Consider the following 22,394-nt stretch of genomic DNA (forward strand, 5'->3'; position numbering starts at 1 on the left):
ATTTGGCTGTGGTAACACAAGATCTTTGCCAGCACCGTTAGGGTGCCCTGGTTGGCTTTGTGCTGGGCGACCTCCCTGTAAGCAGGGCTCGGTCTTTGCTTTTGCTGTTGTAGGCGTTTTGCCACCTAGCTCCTTGGCTGCACGGAGACTGGCAACCCTGTAAGGAGGGTCCGAGCCGGCGTCTCGGCCCGTATGGGGGGAAGTGTAGCTGCCTGGACCCCAGCCCCCCCTGTAAGCAGGGGAGGGCCCTTTAAACAGTTTCTCGGCTGCTGGCGGCCTGGCCAGCGTGACGCCCTGTACTTGGGGCATGTCACAACGATTGGCATCCTGAGGCCCCTCTACCTGCATGCATCCCCGGGGGGGCCAGGTCTGACCCTCTGCTCTCCTGCTCGGGGTTAAGGATGCCTGCCCCACCAGTGGCTGCCCAGAGCTTGCTCCCTCTCTTGGGAAGGGCTGTGTGTGTGGCCCCTCTTGCCTCTGTGTGCCTGAGTCTGCTTGTCCTTTAGGTCCCTTAGAAAAGGCTGTAGCTTAGCTTAGGCTTCCCAGGAGGGAAAGAGGGGCTCTGGGCGGTTCCACGGCAGTCTCCTTGGAGGCCTCGAGTGGGGTGGGAGCTCGGCTTGCCCCTCCTTTGATTGGATGGACACAGCGAAGCCGCTTAAGTCGTCTTGCAGCAAGGTGACCCCCCTGTAGTTCAGGGCCTGGGTCTCTGCCTTCATGGCAGCCTGTTCCCTTGGCACCCTGTCAGCTTAACAGCCCCGCACTCGGGGCCTGTGTGACGAGTTATGGAGCCTTCTGTGCCGTTCTGTCCCCTTCTGTCCCCAGCAGCAGCCCCAGGTCCCTGTAAGCAGGGCTGGGGAGGCTGCTTTTGGCAGCTAACAGGAACAAACCCTTAGAGGGTTGAGGTCAGTCCCTGGGCTCCTGAAGAGGTGGTGTTGTGCTGCAGCCAGGAGGGCCGGCCCGTAAGTGGGCGCAGGCCAGAGCCCGTGGCTCTCCGTGGGGCTTTTTGGGAGTGCCGGGCCGAGAGCGACCGCCCTGTAGGCAGGGAAGTGTGTTGCCGGTGTCCGGCGGGAGGTTCAAGGAGGGACCCCCCCTGTAATCAGGGCGGGTAGATCTGGTCCCGGCCTTTCAGAGGCATGGGGCCAGGGAGTGTGTGGGGCTTATCTTAGCGTGTTGTTCCCCCCCGCCCCACCCCGTCTTCGGGGCTGGGGCCACAGCCCCCCGGCCTTTGGCCGTGATGCCCCACTGCCTGGCTGCTGTCTTCCTGTAGCTGCGGGGCCAGGCCAAGCTCTCAGCTCCCTGGGTTTCGACCCGCCCGTAAGAGGGGTTGGGGTCCGAGTGCCTTTGCGCTCAGCTGGCAGCCTGTGTGGGGCACCTCCCCCGGCTAGCGGGGTGTGGGTCAAGATGCCCCTGAAGCGGAGAGAAGGAGCCTCCGTGGGCCTTTTGGGACCAGGGCCGCCCTGTAAGTCAGGGCCCGGTCAGTGCCCTGGCATCCCGGGCGCTTTGAAATGCCAGCGGCGGCTCCAGCCCCCTGTAAGCAGGGTCGTGCAGCCGCTCTGGCCGCTGCGTTGCACGCCCAGCTCCATTGCCCAGGGCGTCTGCTGCGGCGCCCGTCTGCGGTCCCGACCGGAAGTGTGCCGTGTGCCGCTTGGGTGAGTCGAGCGAAAGCGGGAAGACTTTGCAGAGCTGGGGGTGTCTGCGGGCGGGTAGCTGGCCGGGGGGTGCCCATGGGGAGCTGCCTGCGGGGCTGGAGGCTTCCCTCTTTCCCTCGGGCGGGGAGCAGCTGGCACTACTGAGGCCTAACTCTGTCCTCCTTCCTTGGCAGTGGCTGGCACAGAAGGAAGAAGAGGCCCGCTGCGGAGCGGCGAGGCAACATACGGCGGAGGCAAGAGGCGGCGAGGCAACATACGGCGGAGGCAAGAGGCGGCGAGGCAAGAGGAGCGGCGTCCGGCTGAAGAGCAGGACAGGAGAAAGGCGCCCTGGGCAATGAGACCTCCCTCTCAATTTGGCTGTGGTAACACAAGATCTTTGCCAGCACCGTTAGGGTGCCCTGGTTGGCTTTGTGCTGGGCGACCTCCCTGTAAGCAGGGCTCGGTCTTTGCTTTTGCTGTTGTAGGCGTTTTGCCACCTAGCTCCTTGGCTGCACGGAGACTGGCAACCCTGTAAGGAGGGTCCGAGCCGGCGTCTCGGCCCGTATGGGGGGAAGTGTAGCTGCCTGGACCCCAGCCCCCCCTGTAAGCAGGGGAGGGCCCTTTAAACAGTTTCTCGGCTGCTGGCGGCCTGGCCAGCGTGACGCCCTGTACTTGGGGCATGTCACAACGATTGGCATCCTGAGGCCCCTCTACCTGCATGCATCCCCGGGGGGGCCAGGTCTGACCCTCTGCTCTCCTGCTCGGGGTTAAGGATGCCTGCCCCACCAGTGGCTGCCCAGAGCTTGCTCCCTCTCTTGGGAAGGGCTGTGTGTGTGGCCCCTCTTGCCTCTGTGTGCCTGAGTCTGCTTGTCCTTTAGGTCCCTTAGAAAAGGCTGTAGCTTAGCTTAGGCTTCCCAGGAGGGAAAGAGGGGCTCTGGGCGGTTCCACGGCAGTCTCCTTGGCCTCGAGTGGGGTGGGAGCTCGGCTTGCCCCTCCTTTGATTGGATGGACACAGCGAAGCCGCTTAAGTCGTCTTGCAGCAAGGTGACCCCCCTGTAGTTCAGGGCCTGGGTCTCTGCCTTCATGGCAGCCTGTTCCCTTGGCACCCTGTCAGCTTAACAGCCCCGCACTCGGGGCCTGTGTGACGAGTTATGGAGCCTTCTGTGCCGTTCTGTCCCCTTCTGTCCCCAGCAGCAGCCCCAGGTCCCTGTAAGCAGGGCTGGGGAGGCTGCTTTTGGCAGCTAACAGGAACAAACCTTTAGAGGGTTGAGGTCAGTCCCTGGGCTCCTGAAGAGGTGGTGTTGTGCTGCAGCCAGGAGGGCCGGCTGGGGGCATCCCTCTTTCCCTCGGGCAGGGAGGAATTGGCACTACCGAGGCCTTCTTTTGTCCTTTTGGCAATCTTTGTCAAGGCAGACAGAACGTAGCACTGCTGTGTATCATCACTTCTTGTCCTGCTCCTTCAGATATTCTTCATGTGGAAAGCACACTCAGACTAGCCTTCAGCTGCCACAAGCTGTATCAAAGGCCTGCCTCAGGTGATTTTTTGCCTGTTTATGTCTCCTGGCATAATGAGCTGCAGTCCTGTTGTGGAAGAATCCCATCCTTCTTCCATGTGGATTGTCACTTGCACTAGTGCAAAATGGTTGAGGTACCACGCAGCTCTTACTGTGTCCGTTTGAAGTCCATTTTGCTTCGATTCTGGACAGCTTTTCTGTGCTCAGGGTGAACATGCCACAGGTGTAAGGGTGAATTTGTGTTCCCAGTGATCCTCTTCTTTGGGAGAGAATAATTTTTGTTCTGTTGCTCTTATGTGATGCCTCCGTGCTTTTAATGAGTTGGAAGGAAATTTTAAGTGGTATGGAAGCAGTATTCAGCAGGGACACTAAGGACCAGTTTTCAGTTAGTCCACGTGCCAGGCAATCAGGTGAGAGGGCAGACTCAAATCAAACTCTCCAAAGCTTCTCATCATGTCTTCACATGGAGCAACTGCTCCTTCCCTTGCAGGCATCCTGGCTTGTTTCTAGGCTTAAGCATCTGTTGTGGACGTTCTTTGCACTTTTTAACCCTCCTAAACACCGGGGGGATTCTTCAGGGAACAGTTTAGCTCAATCACAGCACTTATTTGTCTGTAAAATTTTGCCAGTTCTTCTGTAATAAAAAGGTTTTTATTTCTGCTGTAGCTTGCAAGCTGGTGACCACCGTGGGAGCACCGCTCTGTTGTTCACAGAGTGTTTTTTTGTTGCAAACTTGGGACAAATGTGAGATTTAGGTGAGTTACTTTCTTTAGAAGTGTCTGCTCAGCCATCCTCTTCCTGGATCTCTTGGACAGGAGAAAGGTTTGTCTCTCTCTGTTTGCAGTGCCCTGATGAGGACTTGTGCCAACACAGGCTCAGAAAGCTGAAACCACCGAAGGGTTTAGTGGATGAGAGCAAAGCTCAGCCAGTTGCTGAAGGTGGAAACCTTACCCAGAAGGCTGTCCCCAGCTCGGGGTGATAAAAAGAAGAGGAGCGTAGCCGCTCAGCTGTCTTTCCTTCTGTGATGCCACTTGGGGGTGGTAAGGGTGCAGCAGAGGAGCAGTGAGGGAGGGGTGGGGGCAGTCTCCCACAAAGGCTGCTTGCAGACCTGAATGTTTGAAATGCCAGAACGTTCTTGGAGGGGAGGGAAAGCCCTGGGAAAGTGTGAGTGTGAGGTGTTCCAGCAGAGGAAAAGCGGTGCTGTTTGCAGGACAGTGATTTGTATGCAGCAAGGCTTTGACCTGACTCCCCCTGGATCTCTGTTACCTTGAAATGCTTCCAGAATAGAAAAGCACAGCCTGAGCAGGCCACAGAGGGTTTGAACTGGAAATAGAAATATCAACTGTGTCTCTCTCAATTAAAACTTTGTGTGTGCTTGTGGTGTGTTGTTTTTTCTTGGAATGGGAAAAGCCTGGAAGGGAGCTCAGCAAAGCTGCTCCCCAGGCAGAGGTGGAGGACCTCCCCAGACCTGCTGTGTTGGGAGTCTGTTACAGGGGTCTGCTGTTATCTAAAGTGGGCCTGGGGGGTATGAAAAGGGAATTTGGGGGTATCTGAATGGTTCTGAGGGCCTCTGCAGGGTCCTGATGGAGACTGGGGGGAGGTGGTGGGGTTTAGGGTCAGGCATCTCTGTGGGGTTCCAGGTTTTGGGGTCTTGCAGGAGCTGGGGAGGTCTCACTCTGGGTTTTAGTGTACCTGCAGCCCTGGGAGGCCCCAGCTTCGGCTCCCCCTGCATCTAAAGGTAAGCTAGGTGCACCTCCAGGGCTTCAGATTGTGACAAAAGGGGTCTGGGGACATGTGAACGGGACTGGGGGTACCAAGGCGGTTCTGACCTCACCAAGGTGCTGGCTGGGCAGTTTGCTTTATTTTCTGACATTTTTGGGGGTGAATCAAAGGGAGTGGGGGGATTGTGGGTGGGCTGGTTTTGCCACGTGGGGGAGGAGGCTGCTGCAGCAGAGGAGCAGGTGAGCGAGGGCTGGGGGCACCCCCCTAAAGTGCTGAAAATTCTCCGAGGGGACCACGAAATCTTCAAAACTGTAAGCACGGGGGTGAGGCGAGGCAGAGCCAAACCTCTGGTTTGCAGCTGGAGAGGCAGGGGTTGGAGTGATGGTGCGTAAGAAGGCTTTGGAAACGACCCCTGTCTGCCCTTTTTAAAGGCTTAGAGAATTGAAAAACAGAAGCCACAGAGGGGCTTGAGCTATAAGCAGAGCCTGTGTCATGCAAATTCAAAACAGTGGGGTGTGCGCGTTGTGGTTTGTAATGTAAATAGAAAAGATTCTGAGCAGGGCCGAGCCGAGCTGCTGCCCACGCCCAGGGAAGTGCTCAGTCCCGCCCCGCCTGTGTAATGACACTGCTGCAATGGGTACAGCGCCTGCGCCCTAGCCCGGCTCTGCCCGCGCCAGGGGGGGCAGCGTCCCGGTGGTCGCTATGGATACGGCGCCTGCGCCCTAGCCCGGCTCTGCTCGCGCTAGAGGGGCAGCGTCCCGGTGGTCGCTATGGATACGGCGCCTGCGCTCTAGCCCGGCTCTGCTCGCGCCAGGGGGGCAGCGTCCTGGTCGTCGCTATGGATACGGCGCCTGCGCCGCAGCGGGTCCGGTCCCGCGCACGCGCCCTCCTCGCGGGCTGCGCCCCGCTTTTCTGGCCGGGGGGGCGGGCGCCGCGGTGAGCAGCTTTGGAGCCGGGGCGGTCGCGGAGAGCCCTGATTCGGTGCCTGACGCCGTTCTGTGCCCCAGGGTGCCTGCGAACCGCCGTCCTTTGGCGTGGCAAGGGGTGCTGGCGCATTCGGGGAGCTCGCAGTGCGGTTTCCGGTGTCGCTGCCGGCCCGGGACTCCCAGGTGTGTTCCTTCCGGCGTCTGAAGGTGGTCTGGGGCCATCGGCAGGGCTTTTGGGGGTGACGGAGGAGGTCTGCGGACACCTCAAAGGGTCTGGGGATACGTAAAGTTCTGGTGGGGCCATCTGAAAGGGTCAAGGGTCGTGGAGAGGCAGCTGGGCACCTCCGACGGACCCTTTGGGAGGTCTCTGCAGGCTGCCGTGGGAGCTGGGGGTGTCTCGGGGTGGGTTTGGGTTTGGGTTTGTGCTGCAAACAGCGTTGATAATGACTTAGAGAAAGACACACAAGAGACTCAGTAAGTCTCTTGTATCGTGCTTCTATTCTGGCGCCTGACACAGGTAGGATCATTTCAAAAGAGCTGTGTGTCTTCAGAGAGGTTTGGGCAAACTTTTATACAAAAAGTTATCTGTCTATAATGACAGAGGTCCAGATGCTGCCTATCTATACAAAGCTTATCTCTCTAAAAGAGCAGAAGTACACATATCATGCAGGTGTCCTTTATCGTATACAAAAGAGCATCTTGTCCAGGACTAACAGAAGTGAATCACTGACAATTCCTGTTATTCCTTCTCTATCCAAAGGCTGTCTGCCAACCCCTCTCCCCCTCCCTGCGTCCCAGCATTTCAGCTAACAAGCGGAAAATTCTTATCAACTCTGTGGTTCTGTTAATGAGACTTTTCTGTTCGTCAATTCCCCCCTTTCTCACAGCCAACAGTATATTCCTATACTATATTTTCTTAAGGCAAACTTTGGACCCAGGCTTTCTGAGCCATCTTTCCCATGCTGACACTTGTGGAAGGTACTCTCAGATGTAGTCACCCAGTCTGATGCCCCCCAAGTCCAATTCATTGAGGCTTCCCCAAATAAAGGGGTCCTCATTTGGCCTCGAGGAAGTTCAGTGCATATCCAACAGTTAGAGAGATTAGTTTGCAAAGCCAATTCTTGCCTAACGTGTAAGTACATATTGCCTTCCCATCCCTCAATTTCCTTGCTGTGCTGCAAAGATTCTGAGAGGAATTTCTAGGTATTAACTACAGCCAGGGCAATCCTTCAAGTGCCCTAGGAATGCAGTGAAAACCTTTTGGGAATTGTTCCTGCTCTGGTACTCCTCAAGCTATGAGGAGCTCTTCAGGGCAGCTCCAAGGTTAGGTTTGGATTCTCCTGGAGTCGCACACAGAACGAGTCTCACGATTCCAGTGGTCTAATTTCATAGCTGCATTTTCTTCTCTCTGCCTAGGTGACAGGATGACCTCACTAATCAAGAGAGATAGCCTGAGCTCTGCAGGAACCTTGAACCCAAGCAGCCAGTGCCTTCTGTGAGTACAAGCTGTCCTTGCTCAACGTGGAACTAGTTGAGAGCTGAAGCCAGACCGTACCTTAATTCCCTCAGCTTTCTCTTCTGCAGATTAAACAGTCCCAGTTCCTTCAGCCACTCCTCCTAAGGCTTGTTATCCAGACCCCTCACCAGCTTTGTGGCCCTTCTCTGGACTCACTCTCTCACAAGGGGTGTCCTGGGGAACACCACTCGTGCCCGGCCGGCCACCGGCTGGGTTTAACTCTGTTCCCCACCGCTCTTGGGGCCCAGCCATCCATCCTGTTCTGCTGTCCAGCAGTCCCTTTGAAAAACAATCCATCTGAAAAAAGAAGTAGCAGAGAAGGAAAGCTGAAGCTGCAAAGATTGCAGTCCCCTCAGTTCTGGTTGTAGCCAGGTGGGGGTTGGTCTCTTCTCCCAGGCAAGCAGCACCAGAACAAGAGGACACAGTCTCAAGCTGTGCCAGGGGAGGTTTAGGCTGGATGTTAGGAAGTGGTTTACAGCTTGGCCAAAGACTCTTCTGATCCCTGTCTTCTGGTCGTGACCAGCAGCGTGCACGGGTGGCCAAGAAGGCCACTGGCAACCTGGCCAATATCAGGAACAGTGTGGCCAGCAGGAGCAGGGAGGTCATTCTGCCCCTGCACTTGGCACTGGTTAGGGCACACCTTGAGTCCCGTGTCCAGTTCTGGGCCCCTCCGTTTAAGCAAGACGTTGAGTTGCTGGAAGGAGTCCGGAGAAGGGCAACAAAGCTGGGGAGGGGTTTGGAGCACAGGCCTGTGAGGAGAGGCTGAGGGAGCTGGGGTTGCTTAGCCTGGAGAAGAGGAGGCTCAGGGGAGACCTTCTTGCTCTCTGCAACTCCCTGAAGGGAGGTTGTAGCCAGGTGGGGATTGGTCTCTTCTTCCAGGCAAGCAGCACCAGAACAAGAGGACACAGTCTCAAGCTGTGGCAGGGGAGGTTTAGGCTAGAGGTTAGGAAGAGGTTCTGCACAGAGAGAGTGATTGCCCATTGGAGTGGGCTGCCCAGGGAGGTGGTGGAGTCACCATCTTTGGAGGTGTTCAGGAGGAGACTGGATAGGGTGCTTGGTTGCATGGTTTAGTTGATTAGGTGGTGTTGGATGATAGGTTGGACACGATGATCTTGAAGGTCTCTTCCAACCTGGTCCGGTCCATTCCATTCCAACACCATCTAATCAACTAAACCACGGCACTGAGTGCCTCATCCAGTCTCTTTCTAAACACTTCCAGTGATGGTGACTCCACCACCGCCCTGGGCAGCACATTCCAAAGGCCAATCTCTCTTTCAACCTGCTCTATTCTATTCTATGAAGACCTTCTTCCTAACATCCAGGTTTAATTGGTGAGAGCAACAGACTTGGTTGCTGCCACCCGCTGCTAAGGGGTCTGAGTGGCCCCCTAATGGGGTTTGGAGGCAGGTAAAGGTTTCTTTTGGCATGTGAAGGGGTTTTGTGGGCATCTAGAAGGGGTGTGGAGCCCCCTGAAAGGGTCTGGGATAGTGTCAGGGGGTTCTGGGCTGGTCCACCAGCGGGTCTGGGGACATTAGAAGCGTCTGGGGGTACCTAAAACGGAGCTGGGCGTATCAGATGGGGGGTTTGGGTGCCTCCAAAGGGGTTTTGTGGGCATCTAAGTTGGGGAATCTGTGGGGGCCCTGTAGGAGTTGGGGGGTTCTCCTCAAGCTATGAGCAGACACACAGACAGTTGTTAACGGACTTTCTTTGATCATTCCAGGACTGGTGTGCTGGGACTGGCAGGATCTTCCTGAGCTGTCCACGTACAGTTTCTGTCGACACTCTTCAGCTCGTACATCCGGTTTGCTGACAGAGGGTGTGGGGTTTGTGGGGCCCGGCAGCGAGACTTTTCCAAAGAGGAGCTCTTCAGGGCAGCTCCAAGGTTAGGTTTGGATTCTCCTGGAGTCTCACACAGAACGAGTCTCACGATTCCAGTGGTCTCATTTCATAGCTGCATTTCTTCTCTCTGCCTAGGTGACAGGACGACCTCACTAATGAAGAGAGATAGCCTGAGCTCTGCAGGAACCTTGAACCCAAGCAGCCAGTGCCTTCTGTGAGTACAAGCTGTCCTTGCTCAACGTGGAAGTAGTTGAGAGCTGAAGCCAGACCACGCCATAATTCCCTCAGCTTCCTCTTCTGCAGATTAAACAGTCCCAGTTCCTTCAGCCACTCCTCCTAAGGCTTGTTATCCAGACCCCTCACCAGCTTTGTGGCCCTTCTCTGGACTCACTCTCTCACAAGGGGTGTCCTGGGGAACACCACTCGTGCCCGGCCGGCCACCGGCTGGGTTTAACTCTGTTCCCCACCGCTCTTGGGGCCCAGCCATCCATCCTGTTCTGCTGTCCAGCAGTCCCTTTGAAAAACAATCCATCTGAAAAAAGAAGTAGCAGAGAAGGAAAGCTGAAGCTGCAAAGATTGCAGTCCCCTCAGTTCTGGTTTCATAGTTTCATAGTTTCATTCAGGATTGGAAGGGACCACAAGGATCATCTAGTTCCAACCCCCCTGCCATGGGCAGGGACACCCCAAACTAGATCAGGCTGGACAGAGCCTCATCCAGCCTGCTCTTAAACACCCCCAGGGACGGGGCCTCGACCACCTCCCTGGACAACACATTCCAGGGTTTCACCACTCTCATGGTGAAGAACCTCCTCCTCACATCTAGCCTGAATCTCCCCACCTCCAGCTTCATTCCATTCCCCCTAGTCCTATCACTACCTGATATCCTGAGATGTCCTTCCCCAGCCTTCCTGTAGGCCCCTTTCAGATACTGGAAGGCCACAATTAGGTCACCTCGGAGCCTTCTCTTCTGCAGACTGAACAGCCCCAACTCCTTCAGTCTGTCCTCATAGGAGAGGTGCTCCAGCCCTCTGATCATCCTCGTGGCCCTTCTCTGGACACGTTCCAGCACCTCCACATCCCTCTTGTCATAGGGGCTCCAGAACTGGACACAGTACTCCAGGTGGGGTCTCACCAGGGCTGAGTAGTGGGGGAGGATCACCTCCCTCGACCTGCTAGCCACACTTCTCCTGATGCAGCCCAGGATCTGATTGGCCTTGCGGGCTGCAAGTGCACACTGAGAGCTCATGTTGAGCTTTTTGTCCACCAGCACCCCCAAGTCTCTCTCCTCAGGGCTACCCTCCAGCCAGTCACTGCCCAGCCTGGATTTGTGCCTGGGATTGCCTCGACCCAGATGCAGGACCCTGCACTTGCTCTTATTGAACTTCATGAGGTTGGCCTGTGCCCACCTCTCCAGCCTGTCAAGGTCCCTCTGGATGGCCTCCCTTCCCTCCAGCGTGTCAGCTGCACCACACAGCTTGGTGTCATCAGCAAACTTGCTGAGGGTGCACTCAATGCCACTGTCCATGTCACCCACAAAGATGTTGAACAAGACAGGTCCCAGGACTGATCCCTGAGGGACTCCGCTTGTCCCTGGCCTCCCCTGGGACATGGAACCATTGACAGCCACTCTTTGGGTGCGGCCATCAAGCCAGTTCCTTATCCATCTAGTGGTCACCCCTCACACCCATGTGTCACCAGCCTGGAGACCAGGATGTGGTGCGGGACAGTGTCGAAGGCTTTGCTCAGCTCCAGGTAAACGACATCAGTTGCTCGCCCCTCAGCTATTAATTTTGTCACCTGCTCATAGAAGGCCACCAGGTTGGTCAGGCAGGATTTGCCCTTGGCAAAGCCATGCTGACTGTTCCCAATCACCTCTTCACTATTCTTTTGAGCGAGTAGTGACTCCAGGAGGATCTGCTCCATGATCTTTCCAGGCACAGAGGTGAGACTGACTGGCCTGGAGTTCCCTGGTTCCTCCTTCTTGCCCTTTTTGAAGAGGGGGGCAATGTTTCCCCTTTTCCAGTCTGTGGGGACTGCCCCAGCTTGCCATGACTTTTGAAATATAATAGAGAGGGGTTTAGCAACCTCCTCTGCCAGTTCTCTCGGTACCTGTGGGTGTATCCCGTCGGGTCCCATGGACTTGAACACTTTCAGGTTCTTCAGATGATCACGAACCTGATCTGCACTTACAATGGGCAGTTCTTCCTCCCTGTCCCTGGCTTTGACTTCCATAACATCAGGAGTGTGGCTAGAGGCCCTTGCAGTGAAGACTGAGGTAAAGAAGTTATTAAGTACCTCAGCCTTTTCCTCATCACATGTGACCATGTCACCATTTTCCTTTCTGAGGGGGCCCACACCTTCCCTAGTCTTCTTCTTCCCATTCATATACCTGTAAAAGTTCTTAGTATTCCCTTTAATCTCCCTGGCTAGATTCAACTCAAACTCTGCTTTGGCTTTCCTAACCAGGACTCTTGCTGCTCGGGCAGCTTCCTTATATTCCCCCTGTTCTACCTGTCCTTCCCTCCACTTCCTGTAGAGTTTCCTTTTAAGTAATAGTGTGTCCAGTAGCTCCTTGCCCATCCAGGCAGGCCTCCTAGCGTTCTTACCTGCTTTTCTCTTTGTTGGTACACAGAGCTCCTGGACACAGAGGAGGTGGTCCTTGAATACTGCCCAGCTGTCCTGGGTCCCTCTTCCCTCCAGGGCTTTGTCCCACGACACTTTGGCTAGCAGATCCCTGAAGCCATCAAAATCTGCACGCCTAAAGTCCAGGGTCGTGAACTTGGAATACTTCCTCCTGACTGCCCTGAGGATGTTAAATTCAACTGCTTGTAGCCAGGTGGGGGTTGGTCTCTTCTCCCAGGCAAGCAGCACCAGAGCAAGAGGACACAGTCTCAAGCTGTGCCAGGGGAGGTTTAGGCTGAATGTTAGGAAGTGGTTTACAGCTTGGCCAAAGACTCTTCTGATCCCTGTCTTCTGGTCGTGACCAGCAGCGTGCACGGGTGGCCAAGAAGGCCACTGGCAACCTGGCCAATATCAGGATCAGAGTGGCCAGCAGGAGCAGGGAGGTCATTCTGCCCCTGCACTTGGCACTGGTTAGGGCACACCTTGAGTCCCGTGTCCAGTTCTGGGCCCCTCCGTTTAAGCAAGACGTTGAGTTGCTGGAAGGTGTCCGGAGAAGGGCAACAAAGCTGGGGAGGGGTTTGGAGCACAGGCCTGTGAGGAGAGGCTGAGGGAGCTGGGGTTGCTTAGCCTGGAGAAGAGGAGGCTCAGGGGAGACCTTCTTGCTTTCTACGACTCCCTGAAGGGAGGTTGTAGCCAGGTGGGGGTTGGTCTCTTCTTCCAGGCAAGCAGCACCAGAACAAGAGGACACAGTCTCAAGCTGTGGCAGGGGAGGTTTAGGCTAGAGGTTAGGAAGAGGTTCTGCACAGAGAGAGTGATTGCCCATTGGAGTGGGCTGCCCAGGGAGGTGGTGGAGTCACCATCTTTGGAGGTGTTCAGGAGGAGACTGGATAGGGTGCTTGGTTGCATGGTTTAGTTGATTAGGTGGTGTTGGATGATAGGTTGGACACGATGATCTTGAAGGTCTCTTCCAACCTGGTCCGGTCCATTCCATTCCATCACCATCTAATCAACTAAACCACGGCACTGAGTGCCTCATCCAGTCTCTTTCTAAACACTTCCAGTGATGGTGACTCCACCACCTCCCTGGGCAGCACATTCCAAAGGCCAATCTCTCTTTCATCCTGCTCTATTCTAGTGTATGAAGATCTTCTTCCTAACATCCAGGTTTAATTGGTGAGAGCAACAGACTTGGTTGCTGCCACCCGCTGCTAAGGGGTCTGAGTGGCCCCCAAATGGGGCTTGGAGGCAGGTAAAGGTTTCTTTTGGCGTGTGAAGGGGTTTTGTGGGCATCTAGAAGGGGTGTGGAGCCCCCTGAAAGGGTCTGGGATAGTGTCAGGGGGTTCTGGGCTGGTCTACCAGCGGGTCTGGGGACATTAGAAGCGTCTGGGGGTACCTAAAACAGATCTGGGCGTATCAGATGGGGGGTTTGGGTGCCTCCAAAGGGGTTTTGTGGGCATCTAAGTTGGGGAGTCTGGGGGGGTCCTGAAGGAGTTGGGGGGTTCTCCTCAAGCTATGAGCAGACACACAGACAGTTGTTAACGGACTTTCTTTGATCATTCCAGGACTGGTGTGCTGGGACTGGCAGGATCTTCCTGAGCTGTCCACGTACAGTTTCTGTCGACACTCTTCAGCTCGTACATCCGGTTTGCTGACAGAGGGTGTGGGGTTTGTGGGGCCCGGCAGCGAGACTTTTCCAAAGAGGAGCTCTTCAGGGCAGCTCCAAGGTTAGGTTTGGATTCTCCTGGAGTCGCACACAGAACGAGTCTCACGATTCCAGTGGTCTCATTTCATAGCTGCATTTTCTTCTCTCTGCCTAGGTGACAGGACGACCTCACTAATGAAGAGAGATAGCCTGAGCTCTGCAGGAACCTTGAACCCAAGCAGCCAGTGCCTTCTGTGAGTACAAGCTGTCCTTGCTCAACGTGGAACTAGTTGAGAGCTGAAGCCAGACCATGCCTTAATTCCCTCAGCTTCCTCTTCTGCAGATTAAACAGTCCCAGTTCCTTCAGCCACTCCTCATAAGGCTTGTTATCCAGACCCCTCACCAGCTTTGTGGCCCTTCTCTGGACTCACTCTCTCACAAGGGGTGTCCTGGGGAACACCACTTGTGCCTGGCCGGCCACCGGCTGGGTTTAACTCTGTTCCCCACCGCTCTTGGGGCCCAGCCATCCATCCTGTTCTGCTGTCCAGCAGTCCCTTTGAAAAACAATCCATCTGAAAAAAGAAGTAGCAGAGAAGGAAAGTTGAAGCTGCAAGGATTGCAGTCCCCTCAGTTCTGGTTGTAGCCAGGTGGGGGTTGGTCTCTTCTCCCAGGCAAGCAGCACCAGAACAAGAGGACACAGTCTCAAGCTGTGCCAGGGGAGGTTTAGGCTGGATGTTAGGAAGAAGGTCTTCATAGAATAGAATAGAGCAGGTTGAAAGAGAGATTGGCCTTTGGAATGTGCTGCTCAGGGAGGTGGTGCCCAGGGAGTCACCATCACTGGAAGTGTTTAGAAAGAGACTGGATGAGGCACTCAGTGCCGTGGTTTAGTTGATTAGATGGTGTTGGAATGGAATGGACCGGAATAGAATAGAATAGACCAGACCGAGTTGGAAGAGACCTTCAAGATCATCGTGTCCAACCTATCATCCAACACCACCTAATCAACTAAACCAAGCAACCAGGCACCCTATCCAGTCTCCTCCTGAACACCTCCAAAGATGGTGACTCCACCACCACCCTGGGCAGCCCATTCCAATGGGCCATCACTCTCTCCGTGCAGAACCTCTTCCTAACCTCTAGCCTAAACCTCCCCTGGTGCAGCCTGAGACTGTGTCCTCTTGCTGGGCCTGGTGATGATCAAAGTTCTTTTCCAAGCTGCTTACTCCTGTTTGGTTTTATTCTCCTGCATGAATTGTCAGTTCAAAGCACTCGAGAGAAATGGTGTGATGGCTGTGCTGCCAAGCATCAGACTGGGGACCGAAAGACAACCTCCTGTGGATCGATGTACCGGGATATTCCAGGAACCTCTGTGCTGCCACAGACCTGGACTTAAACTCGTTCCAGATGCCGCGGTGTGTTCCGCATGACAATCGCACTCGGCACGTGAAGAGTGGCCAAGAGACTTCCCTTGTTTCCTTTGTGGAAGGCTTTTGTGTGTCCCCCGGCCCCGGGGGCCGTGTTCCTCTCGGGCAGGCTGCGGACGAGGCTGCCCTCGGCAGCAGGCGTGCCGCAAGCGGAGCGGCGAAGCTGTGTTCCTGGCAGTTCTCTCTCCGCCTGGATCAGGACGAAGGTGCCGGCCGACAAGGACTTGCACTGACACAGGGTCAGAGAGCTGAGAGCACCAAAGGGTTTAATTGGTGAGAGCAACAGACTTGGTTGCTGCCACCCGCTGCTAAGTGGCCCCCACATGGGGTTTGGAGGCAGGTAAAGGTTTCTTTTGGCGTGTGAAGGGGTTTTGTGGGCATCTAGAAGGGGTGTGGAGCCCCCTGAAAGGGTCTGGGATAGTGTCAGGGGGTTCTGGGCTGGTCCACCAGCGGGTCTGGGGACATTGGAAGCATCTGGGGGTACCTAAAGTGGAGCTGGGTGTTTCAGATGGGGGGTTTGGGTGCAACCAAAGGGGTTTTGTGGGCATCTAAGTTGGAGAATCTGTGGGGGTCCTGAAGGAGTTGGGGGGTTCTCAGTGAGGTTTTGGAGTCTCTATGGAGTCCCTGTTGTATCTTGGGTCTGCTGTGGGATTGGTAGTGACTGGGTGCTCCGGTTTTGGTGGCTCCAGGGCAGCAGGTACCCACAGGGCTGTGCCTTGCTTTATGTTCCCCAGCTGTGGGCCAAGCAGGAGCCCCAGGGGAAGGGAATTTCAGCATGTGGCGGGTGATAGTGGAGGCGACTTCCTGACAAAATGGCTTTGGGGGTTTGGTTAGGTCTTGTTTTTATGGTTGACTCACTCTTGCTTTCTTTCCTTTTTTTTCAGGGAGCTTAACTGCTTTGCCTGATGACCAGTTGCAGATTTGTATTCGGCCTCAGCCACAAGCCCTGACACGGAGCGGGGTGCTTTGGTGTCAGAATGTGGAGCTGTTGGAAACCCAATTGCTCACTGAAAAAAAGAAAAGGAATAATTTGTCATAAAAAAATCCCCACAGTTCCTGTAAGCTTTCGAGTTCCTACTTAATAATATAAAGCAGTTTGTGGTTTGGTTGGTTTGGTTTTTTTCTTGTTGTGCTGCAAAGATTTTGATAGGAATTTCTAGGTATTAACTACAGCCAGAGCAAGCCTCTACTTGCCCTGGGAACGCAGTGAAAACCTTTTGGGAATTGGTTCTGCTCTGTTACTCCTCAAGCTATGAGCAGACACACAGGCAGTTGTTAACAGAGTTTCTTTGTGCATTCCAGGTCCGGTGTGTTCAGACTGGCAGGATCTTCCTGGGCCATCCGATTACGGTTTCCGTTGACACTTTTCAGCCCTTACATCCGGTTTGCCGACAGAGGACGTTGGTTTGTGGGCCCTGGCAGCGACAGTTTTCCAAAGAGGAGCTCTAAGGCCAGCTGCAAGGTTAGGTTTGGATTCTCCTGGGGTGCCTGTGCTTGAAAGCCCCCCAGAGGCCGTGCAGAGTGGTGCTCGCAGTAGCTCTGTGCAAGTCTGCCGTGGGCTCAGGAGGCCAGTATCTAGAGAGAGGGAAGGACAGAGACACTTCTAAGACAGTTTTAAAGAAATAATTATGAGAAGAGGCAAATTAATTCTGGGGACTCATGTGATAGATCTGTTCAAGAGAAAAAAAAATGAAGGAGGTTTCTGACCATAACCAGGCTGACAAAGCACAGTAATGTGGTTTCCTATGGGATTCAACTCCTCCTGCATTGCACAGGACACTTCAACAGCTGTCCTGACAAGCTCTAAGTAATGAACTTAATCCACCCTGTGCGAGCAATGGGGCAAAAGATTACAAAATCCATGTATGCAGTTGAGATGTGTTACGTTGGGACGCCCAGGATACAGCTCATCAAGCTCTCCTAGTGTTTAGACGCAAGATGGAAGAAGGAAGGGGGAAGACAGAGCAGAAGGTCTATTTAAATATGAAACTCCTAGGCTGAAAGAAAAGAAAAACATTTTAAAGAGCACTCAGTGAGACTCTGTCACCAGCATAGCTAATCACAGAATCACTGAGTGTTAGGGGTTGGAAGGGACCCCAAAATAGCATCCGGTCCAACCCCTGTGCCAGTGCAGGATCACCTGGGGCGGGTTTTGAATGTCTCCAGAGACTCCACTAACTCTCTGGGCAGCCTGCTCCAGGGCTCTGGCACACACAGTGAAAAGGTTTTCCCTTCTGTTCCTGTGGAACTTCCTCCTTTTATTCGTCGGACGCAGCGAAGCCGCTGGGTCGTGTTGCTGCGGCAAGGTGACCCACCCTGTAGTTCAGGGCCTGGGTCTGTGCCTTCATGGCAGCCTGTTCCCTTGGCACCCTGTCAGCTTAACAGCCCTGTACTCGGGGTCTGTGTGACGAGTTGTGGAGCCCTCCATCCCCCTTCTGTCCCCAGCAGCAGCCCAAGGTCCCTGTAAGCAGGGCTGGGGAGGCTGCTTTAGGCAGCTAACAGGAACCAACCTTGCCTGGCCCTTAGGGGGCTGAGGTCAGTCCCTGGGCTCCTGAAGAGGTGGTGTTGCGCTGCTGCCAGGAGGGCCGGCCCGTAGGTGGGGCACGGGCCAGAGCCTGTGGCTCTCTGTGGGGCTTTTTGGGAGTGCTGCTGAGGCCTCACTCTGTCCTGTTGGCATCCTTTGTCAGGGTAGCCAGATCCTAGGCCTGATGTCTATCGTTAGCTCAATCGCAGAATTTGCTCGTCTGCTGTTCCTGTCCGTAAATTTTTGCCAGTGCTTCTGTAATAAAAAGGTTTTTATTTCTCCTGTAACTTGCAAGCTGGTGACCTCCTTAGGAGCAGCACTGTGTTGTTCACAAAGTTCTTTGCTGTTGCAAAGCTGGGAGAAGTGTGAGGTTCAGCTGATGAAGTTTCTCTCTTTAGGGGTGTCTGCTCAGCCGTCCTCTTCCTGGATCTCGGAGCTTTGTCTCTCCCTGTTTGCGGTGCCCCGACAAGGACTTGTGCCGACACATCCTCGGGAAGCTGAAACCACCAAAGGGTTTAATGGGTGAGAGCAAAGCTCAGCTGTGTGCTGAAGCTGCAAACCTTGCCCAGAAGGCTGTCCCCGGCTCGGGGTGATAAAAAGAACAGGAGCGTAGCCGCTCGGCTGTCTTTCCTTCTGTGATGCCACAGCGGGGTGGGCGAGGATACAGCAGAGGAGCAGTGAGGGAGGGGTGAGGGCAGCCTCCCACAAAGGCTGCTTGCAGACCTGAAATGCCAAATGTTTGAAATGCCAGGACGTTCTTGGAGGGGAGGGAAAGCCCCGGGCAAGTGTAAGAGTGAGTGTGAGGTGTTCCAGCAGAGGAACAGCAGTGCTGCTTATTGAGAGATTGCAGAAGGGCAGTGATTTGTGTGCAGAAAGGCCTTGACGTGACCCCCCTCTGTTCTGTAGAAAGGCTTCTAGAGGAGAAAAGCACATCCTGAGCAGAGCCACGGGGGGGTGTGGGGTGTGGTTTGAAGCAGAAATAGCAACTGTCTCTCAATTAAAACAGTGGATTGTCTTTCGTGTGTGTGTGTGGTGTGCTGTTTTTTCATTGACTGGAAAAAGCTCTGCAGGGAGACCAGCTGATCTGCTCCCGAGGCACAGCAGCACCGGACCTGCTGAGCGCTGGGGGCCTGTTAAGGAGGGTCTGCTGTCATCTGAAGTGGGCTTGGGGGTATGAAAGGGGAATTTGGGGGCATGTGAAGGGTTCTGGGAGCATCTAGAGGTGTCTGGGGACCTCTGGAGGGGCTCCTGGGTCATGTCTGGAGGGTCAGGGAGGAGTGGGGGGGTCTGTGCCTCAGTGTGGTTTCGGGGTCTCTGTGTCAGGTCCCCACAGCGTGTGGGTTGCTGTGTGGCACTGCTGGAGTCTCGGTGTCCCTAGCGCCGCTGACTCTTCTGCTCACTGCTCCCACCTTGTGGGCACGGCCAGGTACTGCTTGCTGTCGCCTGCTGCCAAGGGTGTGAGTGGCCTCTGCAGGGAGGCGCAGAGAGGTATTCTGGGGCGTCTAGAGGGGCTTTGTGGGCATCGAGAGGTGTCTGGCGGCCTCTGGAGGGTCTCCGGGGGGGTCTCTGGAGGGTCCTGAAGCAGCTGAGGGGGCGGGGAGTGGTGGTGTTGTGTTAGAGGTCTCGGGGGGGTTCCAGGGTTTGGGGTCCCGCAGGATTGGGGTGGTCTCACCCCGGTATTGGGTGTCCTGCAGTCCCAGGGTCCCCCAGCCACATCTCCCCCGGCATCTCAAGGCGAGCTGCGAGCACCTCAAGGGCCTTAGAGGGTGAGAAAGGAGGGCTGGGGGCATGTAGACGGAAGTGAGGGCACCAAGACGGCACCGTCCTCCCCGTGACAGCGCCTGCCCTTCCCAAGATGGCGCCGCCCTACCCGTGACAGCGCCTGCCCTTCCCAAGATGGCGTCGATCTCCCCGTGACAGCGCCTGCCCTTTCCAAGATGGCGTCGCCCTCCCCGTGACAGCGCCTGCCCTTCCCAAGATGGCGCCGCCCTCGCCCCGTCGGCTCCGACCTAGCCAGCGTAATCCTCGTCCCCTCTGCTTTCTCCGCTCCGCATCAGCTCAGTGTGGACTCTGCTGCTCTCTGGAGTTGCTCTGTGCCTGCTGCAGGACTCTGCTATGGGTTTGAGGGTGGGCGGCAGCGAAGGGGGGGCCGAGAAACACCAGCGGCGGGGGGGGGGGGGTGGGTGTCGATTTGCCGCGGTCGGGAGCAGTCTACTCCCAGTTCACGAGCTGTTCTCCTGTCTCTCCCAGCTCTTGCAGGCTGACCCCAATGCCCTCAGACTCGCCCAGCGATCCCAGGGTGAACCCGGCAGCACCCAGACTCGCCCAGCGATCCCAGGGCGAACCCAGCAGCACCCAGACTCGCCCAGCGATCGTCACGTGATTAGGGGCCGCGCAAAGGAGGGGCGGGGAGCAGAGAAAGCGGCGGCGGCGCCCAGCCTCCAGCCACGCCCGCTGGAACATGCTTTCCAATTAGTACGCTACCTCTTAGGTTTCCAACCTGGGTATTCAAAGAACGCCGAGGAAAGTGGGGGCAGGTGCTTTTGCCAGGCAGCCTCCAATGAGCAGGCCCGGGGCAACGAGGAGGTGGCAGCAGCCAGCACATGCAGGCATTTCCTGGGGCTCAGGGAATGTTTAGAGCTCAGGGGCTCAGCCTGTGCTTCCGCTTCCTTTTCTTCAGCACAGGAGTTCGGTTTGGCTGTCCAGAGCCTTGCTCTGCACCCGAATGCCGTACCGAGCGTGAGGGAAAGATGAAGCAACACCCACATAGGCACCCAGGGAAAAAGCGGAGGTTGTCTTAGGAGCCGGTTTGAGACAAAATTCACCCAACTCCTTCTGCGGTGGTGTACGGGAAAGAGTCGGTAGGGGAAGCCGCAGGACAGCCTGCAGCAAAGCTCAGGACTTGTTCCCTCGCCTCTGCCTTCTGCACGTCTCCTCGTCGGCCGCCTGTGAGCGAGACGCTTCACCAGCTGGCTTGTTTGAAATCAGCAAAGTTATGGCATGGAAGTTACCTGGTAGGAGTCGTTGCTAAACAGATGCAGTTGAAGCTTTGTATCTTCCGTTCTCTCTACTAGTTATTCTAATCTTGCCCTGTTGGTTTAGCCCATCAGTTTTCATGTTCTCTTCATCTATTAATAGCAGAAGAAAGGGCCCCTTGATTCCAGTATTTCTTGCTGTAGTTCAGAGGTAGAGTTGGCTTTCCCTCTGACCTTTTATACTTTTACTTTGTGTTAAGTGGAACCCAAAACTGAATAGGATACTTTGTGTAAAGCTTGAGCAGCCCTTAACTTTCCAATTATTATACCGCATGCACTACTGCTTTGCAACATTCACAGGACTGTGGTGGTGTCAGATAGTTCACTTGCATTTAGCTCCTCAGGGGCCAGGCCTTCCTTTGGGCTGATGGTCTTGGCCAAAGCTGCAATGTTCAGTCCTTGCTGTGAAAGGCAGGAGGTGCTGGCTGGGCAGTTTGCTTTATTTTGTGCCTTTTTGGGGGCGACTCAAAGGGAGTGGGGGGATTGTGGGTGGGCTGGTTCTGCCACGTGGGGCAGGGGGCTGCTGCAGCAGAGGAGCAGGTGAGCGAGGGCTGGGGGCCCCCCCCTAAAGTGCTGAAAATTCTCCGAGGGGACCACACTATCTTTAAAAGTGTAAGTACTGGGGTGAGGCGAGGCGGAGGCAAACCTCTGGTTTGCAGCTGGAGAGGGAGGGCTTGGAGTGACTGGTGCGTAAGAAAGCTTTGGAAACGACCCCTGTCTGCCCTCTCTGCTTCTAAAAGGCTTTTAGCATTGGAAAATAAAAGCCAGGTGGGGGCCCGGCTGCTGCCCACGCCCAGGGAGGTGCTCAGTGCTGCCACCCTGTGTGTAACGGCCGGCAGTGCAGCCGTGCCGCGGCGTGTGCCGCCCCGGGGGAGCTCAATGTTGCCATCCGGTGTGTAACGGCCGGCAGTGCTGGCGGAACGAACGTTTTTCTGACAGCTCTTGGAGGAACGTTTCTGTACAGGTGTTCCCCAGGGCTCCTCAGCTGCTCAGAACTCAACGTGTTGTCTTGGAGGGGAATAAAACCCATGGAACGCTGAGCGTGAGGTCACAACGCAGGCACCGCCCCCCCCAGCGTGGCACCGCCCCCCGCAGCGTGGCACCGCCCCCCGCAGCGTGGCACCGCCCCCCCAGCGTGGCACCGCCCCCCGCAGCGTGGCACCGCCCCCCGCAGCGTGGCACCGCCCCCCCAGCGTGGCACCGCCCCCCGCAGCGTGGCACCGCCCCCCGCAGCGTGGCACCGCCCCCCGCAGCGTGGCACCGCCCCCCGCAGCGTGGCACCGCCCCCCGCAGCGTGGCACCGCCCCCCGCAGCGTGGCACCGCCCCCCGCAGCGTGGCACCGCCCCCCGCAGCGTGGCACCGCCCCCCGCAGCGTGGCACCGCCCCCCGCAGCGTGGCACCGCCCCCCGCAGCGTGGCACCGCCCCCCGCAGCGTGGCACCGCCCCCCGCAGCGTGGCACCGCCCCCCGCAGCGTGGCACCGCCCCCCGCAGCGTGGCACCGCCCCCCGCAGCGTGGCACCGCCCCCCGCAGCGTGGCACCGCCCCCCGCAGCGTGGCACCGCCCCCCGCAGCGTGGCACCGCCCCCCGCAGCGTGGCACCGCCCCCCGCAGCGTGGCACCGCCCCCCGCAGCGTGGCACCGCCCCCCCAGCGTGGCACCGCCCCCCCAGCGTGGCACCGCCCCCCCAGCGTGGCACCGCCCCCCCAGCGTGGCACCGCCCCCCCAGCGTGGCACCGCCCCCCCAGCGTGGCACCGCCCCCCCAGCGTGGCACCGCCCCCCGCAGCGTGGCACCGCCCCCCAGCGTGGCACCGCCCCCCGCAGCGTGGCACCGCCCCCCCCAGCGTGGCACCGCCCTCAACAACATGGCGCCAGATGCTTTAAAGTGGCTCAGTGCAGGGTTGTGGCTGGTAGAGGTTGGAGCTTTTCTGCTGTGTCCCAGGTCAGTGCCAGTCTCTGCTGCTTTGGGGGTTTCTCTATAGCAGCCGCTGGAGCTGCGCGG

The 22,394-nt window shown here is 56.5% G+C and overlaps 3 long non-coding RNA genes across 3 annotated transcripts; all 3 read left to right on the top strand.

Moving 5' to 3' along the window:
- Positions 1-2,719: 2,719 nt before the first annotated feature.
- LOC137453094 (uncharacterized) lies at positions 2,720-4,177 on the top strand. The gene is made up of 3 exons (XR_010990251.1): positions 2,720-3,163; positions 3,809-3,897; positions 3,987-4,177. It is a non-coding gene; the product is annotated as an uncharacterized lncRNA (long non-coding RNA).
- Positions 4,178-13,336: 9,159 nt separating this feature from the next.
- Positions 13,337-14,883, top strand: LOC137453096 (uncharacterized). Its single transcript, XR_010990253.1, has 3 exons — positions 13,337-13,491; positions 13,585-13,663; positions 14,669-14,883. It is a non-coding gene; the product is annotated as an uncharacterized lncRNA (long non-coding RNA).
- An 837-nt stretch (positions 14,884-15,720) lies between these two features.
- Positions 15,721-18,359, top strand: LOC137453095 (uncharacterized). Its single transcript, XR_010990252.1, has 3 exons — positions 15,721-15,891; positions 16,136-16,295; positions 17,756-18,359. It is a non-coding gene; the product is annotated as an uncharacterized lncRNA (long non-coding RNA).
- Positions 18,360-22,394: the final 4,035 nt, after the last annotated feature.

The sequence above is a fragment of the Melanerpes formicivorus genome, unplaced genomic scaffold (assembly GCF_026170545.1).
Source record: "Melanerpes formicivorus ecotype bairdi unplaced genomic scaffold, bMelFor1.0.p_v2 SCAF_61, whole genome shotgun sequence".
Lineage (NCBI taxonomy): Eukaryota > Metazoa > Chordata > Aves > Piciformes > Picidae > Melanerpes > Melanerpes formicivorus.